The sequence below is a fragment of the Nipponia nippon genome, unplaced genomic scaffold, assembly GCF_047370975.1.
Source record: "Nipponia nippon isolate SJK-2023a ecotype South Korea unplaced genomic scaffold, ASM4737097v1 scaffold_4, whole genome shotgun sequence".
Classification (NCBI taxonomy): domain Eukaryota; kingdom Metazoa; phylum Chordata; class Aves; order Pelecaniformes; family Threskiornithidae; genus Nipponia; species Nipponia nippon.
In genome coordinates, this window is record NW_028262358.1 from 102,984,378 (window position 1) to 102,991,428 (window position 7,051).

Here is a 7,051-nt window from a genome sequence, read left to right on the forward strand (position 1 = left end):
CCTAATTGAATGGGATTGGAAAGAATTCCTTCCACATTGCTTCTCTGGGTTAAGGATGCCAAACTGATCAACATTGTTACTTAAATGCCAGCATGTCCGCCGTCACCTTTGCAGTGTCCCTTGTCACCTTCCTTAGCGAAGGGGGTGCTGCTTTTTTGTTTGCCATTCACTGCACTTTGCTGCTGCAACTTAGCCATTACATGTAAACTATTATCTTTTAGTCTATTATGGGGCTGAGCAAATTAGAGTTTTAAAGCCATATGTGGGACTGGCGGGTGAGTGGCGGGTATGTGTATTTATATGTGTTTTTCTACTCTAACCTTCCCAGATGACAGTGATGGATAGTGCAGTGCTGGACTACAATAAAATCGAATGAAGCACTGAAGACTTGCAATCTTTAAAGTCAGATTTTATCAGAGTAAAAAGGAATGTTTTAGAGCATGATAGATCTGTAAATAATGAAAATTGAATTATTTTCTGTTAAATTTGAAATTAAATATTTACAAATAAATCTAGTATGATTCTGCTGTTTGTTGCAGAGAGAGTGTCTAGAATGATTGAGCCTACTATCAAAGGTCAGGCTCCCTGCAGCCTGGTGTTACCCTTCTGCACCCTCTGCTCCATGCTCAAGGGATCCCTGGCTGAATACATCACCTCAGTGAACAACTGTACACCTTGCCTCTCCTTGCAGAAGAGCCCATCTGATCCACGGTGCAGCTGCCACAGAAATATAAACAGATAGCAGTCTGCTCTGGTACCGAACCACATCCTCTTCAAAAATGTATGCAATCCATTGTCTCTTCAGTAAGGTGTGGACAAGTGAATTATACCAGTTATATCAATTTTCACAGCTGCTGAAAGTGATTCTTCTCTGTGTTGCTTATAGCACTTGACATATTCCTACTAAACTAGACAAAGCTAATTACACCACAAATTATGAGGCATCTGGTATTAGGCTTATCACTAAAATGCTTGGAATCAGCATTATTGCTGACAGCGAATAACAGCCTATGTTCATGTATGACACGCTGTCTGCACTGATGGAATTCCCATTAATGGTGAATTCTGGTTACACAGTTTTTTGGATGGTAGTTTTGGTGGTAATAATCAGGCCCTTATAATAAGCAGTTTCAAAATGCATACATTTTCTCCTTTTTTCTTTGTAGGTCTTTTCTCATGTCTTTCCACTAGACAAATAGGTTTCATATGTGAGCTGGTGTTAGGTTAAATATGTTTTCAACACTTCACATAATACAGCATAAGCAGATGCAAATCTACACAATTTAACACAAGGATCATGCAAAACAGAGAGTTAAACAAAACAACAACTTCATTTCCCAGGCATATGCAAGTGTCACAGGTATACTCAGTTCTGTAGTTTGCAGAGTCTAGGGTGTTTACTTCCACTTAAAGCAGAAACAGCCATAAACAACGTAGGCAATGGGCATTTATAATACTATGGAACTTTTCAGAGGCCTTAAATCTAACTGTTAAAATATATATACATGGGCATTTTCTTTTCTGAACATTATTTTTGATGATACTATAGATATATAGATGTCATCTATATTTAAAAATACAGTGGAATACAAAATCTGAGGCATTATGGCCTGATATGCTGCCATTTAGTCTGTGCAAGGCTATCACAATTCAGAAGGGTCTTTGCTACAAACTGTTATTTGTGAGAGTATATTTAGTGTGACTAGCACTGGGCACATACATAACTGAGTTGGGAGCTGCTGTGAAGAACTGTTCTTTGTAAATGTCCTTAGACCTTAAACCTTTGATGGCTCCCTCCCTGCCAAACTCCCTTTGTCAACTTAGTTCTTTTCAGACACAGATACGTTGGACTACTGCCTCCATATCCAGGTGTCAGCCTGAGTTCTCCTTTATCTAATATAGCCGCAGCCTTTCCCAGGTATCCAGCATTTTGCAAATAATTCCTTTTCCTTTACCCTCTTTTATATGAGCTCTGACCACCTGTAGTTGTTTTTCCACAGCTTCCCAGTCATGCCAGTTATCACAAGCCCATTCATCCAAGAATTTAGGAAGTGGACTTATTCCATTTTTTTGTAAGTAAGCAGTGACACTACTTGCCATCCTGCCGACTATGCCAATTTATCACAGATGAGTGGTTAAGCCACTTAAAAAATCACCATCAAAGATATTTGCAAATACTGACTTTAATAGAAATCTATAAAAGTGTGATTTAACAGAGTTTGATGGCAAGGTTCACTCTATTACTTATTAAATGAATGGAATATTTATCTATATATCTGAAGAGAAAGAAATAGGAAATAGAGTTTGAAGAAAATACAAGGAGGAAAAGGGGAGCCCTCCCCTTGAGTAATGACATTCAGAATGGACCCCTTTGCTTTCTAAACAACTTCTCACAGAGGAGCCTAGGTGCGGCTGGATCCAATCCTCATCTCAGAGCTGGGCAATGATTTATGTCTAAGGATTATATATGTTTAGCAGCAGTTTATGGTTTGCTTGCAGCAAGGAGAAAATCACAGGAATTTAGCAGTAACTAATCATTGATTAATTTGGCATCTACAAAGTGCTTAAATGAGGTTTACTACAATATTTATATCGATACACACACACATGACCACACAATAGGCCTAAATACTCGTTATATATGCAGACGAAGGTACTTATTGAAATACGCACAGTTAAAGGCACCAATAAAAATTCCCCGCTGGGTTTAGTGAAATACTCACTTTAAATGACTGTTTCAAGAGGCGAAAGTTGAACCTCAAGGAGCAAGGAGCACCGGAGATCAGGTGAAAGTCAAAACTCGAGGAGCAGGGAGCACCAGAGATCAGCTCATGCAAACTTAAGAGTTCACAGCTCTGAGAGGTGTCCCACTCAGAGGGAGACTGTGATGCAGCCCGCTGCAGTCCAGGAGAGTTCAAATGTTAATAACCATTGACCTCACTTGGTACCGCTCTTTATAAGAGTCACGAGATGATTGACTTTAGGCATCAGTAAATTTCCATTCTACTTTCACAACCCATGTTGGAAATTACTAAAGTTCTCAGAAATTCCAGTGATGCTGGTACAGATCCTCCCGAGTTACAGCTCAGATAAGATAGGCCCCAAGGCTGCTGGGTGGCGACTGGTGCAGATGAAACATATGTTCCAAGGTTGTCAGGGCTGCCTCACTGGTACAGACAGGGCTGCTCCCACCTCAGCCATGTAAGAGTTTCTGATACGGTCAAGGGACGCTTAACTGCCAGACTGGTTACACAAAGGCCAAGTTTGGACAGGAGTTGCTGAGACTGTAAAGCAGCTTTGCTTCCCATGCTCTGCCAGGTGCACAAGAAGAACAGGGAGCAGAGAATGCACCACCACAGTCCAAATACTGTGCAAAGATAAAGAAAGCTTGTTTCTTTGAACATAATTGCTTTGGAAACTTTGAGATAGATAGAAAGATAGATAGATAGATAGATAGATGGATAGACAGACAGACAGACAGATAAACAGATAGATAGATAGATAGATAGATAGATAGATAGATAGATAGAAAGACAGATAGACAGGCAAAAAAAGACTTGTGGTCTCCACTTTCAGCATCTGTGAGACTGTTGATCACACAATGGAGTATGAGCAACATTTCATAAACCATTACCTCTGCTGTCTTCTTCACCTTGCATGCAGACCTACCATCCACAAAATACCATAGCAAATTTTAAGTGGGAATTATTTCTACTTAGCAGATAAGCTCCACAAGCTCATCAGGGCAATTCTTTAATAAATATATATCTGAGTTGTTTGATGGGTGATTTGCTTTCCTGTTTATGAAGTTTATAACTGCTTTACATATTTTTCATGGAAGAAGCACTTTGTCTAGTAAATGAGTGGAAGTGGTAACCTTATAGACTTCGTAGGAGCTTGTTCTGTGTTGATCTTAGTAAAGGCTGAACCCACTGATGTGGAAAAATTTTTTTAAAGTGACCTCCAATTTTATTTACTTAGATCATTAAGCTTATTTAAAATATAATACTGTCAATTTTGAGTCCATGCTGTTGCCAGTCTACTTAGACATGGTCAGTTAGACACTTAATACTTTGCTAAGCTTGCCCAGAATAGTCACTCTGAAATTATTGCAGGAATTTACAAGTTGATATCAGCAGAAGTTAAGACATAAGTTACAGTTCATTGTTGTTGAAATGAATGCTGTTTATTCAACCAAATCTCAGAACACAGAAATAGAATGAGGCTAACTCCACCCCACTGTCCATATTCATCCTTTTGGTTTTTTTAGCTCCTGTGTGCAATAGGACACTGAGATGTTAATAACCATTGCCCTGGAACCTCTCCAAGAAATCAACGTAATAGACATGATGTTTTATTTTAGCTACTTTAAGTATTCATTCACTAAGCATTTCTTAATCTATATTTGATTAATTAATTATGATATCTAATATATCATTTATGTTAATGAGAAATTTATATCAGATCTAGATTGTATGAAAATCATGATTATTAGAATTTGTATTTATAGATGGCTAATAAAAAAATTATAAAACCAATTCAATATTTAGCAAATTTTTAACTTAGCAAACTTTTTTTTTTCTCTTCAACCACAGATAAGGTAATTTCTAATCTATAATGAATTTTTTTAGTATGAACATGCACAACATTCATTAACTTCTCTTAAGTGCCTCAAAAAATAAACTTTACAGAATTTTTTTTCTGCTTCCATTTCCATAAAGAGAAAATCTGTAATGTGTTTAATAGTGAGTGTGATCCATATGATCTGAAATGCATATCTGAATCTAATATAATCCTAAACCCATGCAAATATTCTTATCAGCTTCTCTGTCATCTATGACTGGCCATGGGAAAAAATTACCTCAACGCCAACAAATTCAGCTTGTAACAGACCAGTTAGGGAATATTGCTTCAGTTCTTGATGAACTCATTAAAATGCTCTGCCTTCACAACTTCACAACTGGTCAGACTTACTTTTCTGAATTCCAAAAGCTATGAAAATGCTCCACTTAGATATGCAGTATGCTGGAGGTGGAAGCAGGGTCAGTAACAAAAGGAGGAATTTAGAAATGCTACCCAGGCATGTCAGGCTGTTGTTAGGAAAAACAAAACTCAACTTGAGTTGTTACTTGCAAGGGACATCAAGGACAGTAAAAAAAATCTCCTACTGCTACATTATTAAGAAAAGACTAAACAATGAAAATGTGCGACCATTCTGAATGGAGTGGGTGATTCAGTGACAGCAGACCCAGACAAGGCTGAGGTACTCTCCTGTCTTTGCCTGGGTCTTCAGTTACGAAGTCTCCCAGGCTAGAGCCTCCCTGCAGTCCCTTTCAACTTACATGATTCTGTAATTCTACAATTCTGTGATATTGTATCTTTCTTTTGCTTATTCTTCAGCTTAAACACAATACTGGTGCAACTATTCATATTTCCAGCAGCTTGCCTGAGAAGCTATGGCACTGTCATTTGATAGCTGAAATGCTAATTGAAACACAAGGGGCTAAGCTTCTCATGATCTGCACTCCAGATAGTAGGATTCTCTGCTGAGATCTGGGCTCAGAGGAATACAACATGTTCTGAGAGAGGGAACTGTCCTCATTTGGCTTGCAAGTGTGCCTGGCTACTGGGAAGTTTCCTATTCTTCTCCATTTTGCAGTAAGCATCCATATACACTAAGCATGAAAATGAAGAATTTGTACATAACTCATGTGCAACAATTTTCTGCATAACAGCTGGACTGTGATAACTCTGTGTGTGTGTGCTTTCTTAGCAATAGTCTTTTCCAGTCATACAGAAATCTTTTTAAACTTTTTTTTTTAAACTTTGATTTGTTCCTTCATCCTCAAAATTCTCATATATGCTTGAATAATTCAATCCTCTGTGCTGTGCTTTTATTCCAGTTAGATTTATATCAGTATATTTTCTCATAAAAAACACATTCTATTCTCTTAGCTTCTGCTATGTAAAGATGAATTAGCCTGATTTTTCTGGGTGCCACTGCAGTCAATGAAGTCAGCGTGAGTTCTCAGTGCCCACTATATTTGCAAATGTGTTAAGTTTAGCTTTCTCCCTCAACTTTCTCTATTTTTCTTCCTTCACCATAAATATAAATGTTTCATTAATGTGGGCTTTGTTTGGTTGCGTTTTTTGTTTTGTTTTTTTTTTTTAAGAAATAGTTTGCAGCCTCGGATTTAGGCATTCCCCTTTCGTATTTCCTGTTTGTTCAACTGGAAAGTTCAGCTGCCAAATAACAGTAATTGCCTTTTCCCAATAACATCTAAGATTCACTACTTTCAGCTTTCTTCAGAATAGCTATGATTCCATTACTTAGTCAAGTCATCACAGTGCAAATAATGTGATTCATTATCATCATGTCATTTGCAATGTGAGAGAGATGATGAGACAAAATGAGAAAATACTGCTTCCTGTCAAAAAAGAAAATTGTAAACATTTCTTTCAGGTTGGGGAGTTGCTGAGTATATTTTCCAGCTGAAAAATAAATACATAATGGGGATAGACAGTGCTGTTCTTGGCTAGGAACTTGCTAGTTGTCTAATCCTACTTTCTCTAATAAGTCCCTAAACTCTCAGTGGCTAGAGTGTGACTTGCTGAGATCAGCTATTTACACTATTCAATCATATTTGAGAAAAAAAATCTCTAGAGCTTGAGACAGGGATTTCAGCCAGACAAAACATTTTGTTTTACAGGTACTTGTAAAATTTGATAAATGAGCAGCTGTACGTTCCCCTTGAGCTACTATATTTAGACAAGTGGAACAGATGGTATGGCTCTGTTTCTCCTGCAGAGAAACCTAGATATTGATGAAGGCAATGCCAGTATTGCATGTGCAATCATGAGGGTGAACTGTAAAGGTGGGGAGTGGGGGAGATAAGACCCTTTGTGACCTCTGGTTATGGGCACAAAAATGAACATGTAAACCAAATAACACCATTAAGGTTAAGACTACTGACATTCTTGCCAGTAAGCATTGCTATGCAATAAAGATACGTGGCAATTAACCATTCATAAATGCTTGAAACCACACAAG

General features: G+C 37.8%; 1 long non-coding RNA gene across 2 annotated transcripts in view; it reads right to left on the reverse strand.

Annotated features, from left to right (window-relative positions):
- Window positions 1–2,902, reverse strand: part of LOC148053457 (uncharacterized) — a 116,318-nt gene extending 113,416 nt beyond the window's left edge. For both annotated transcript variants that reach the window (XR_015708541.1, XR_015708540.1), the window contains exon 1: window positions 2,724–2,902. This is a non-coding gene — a long non-coding RNA (uncharacterized LOC148053457). The remainder of the gene's footprint in view (window positions 1–2,723) is intronic.
- Between the last annotated feature and the right edge of the window lie 4,149 nt (window positions 2,903–7,051).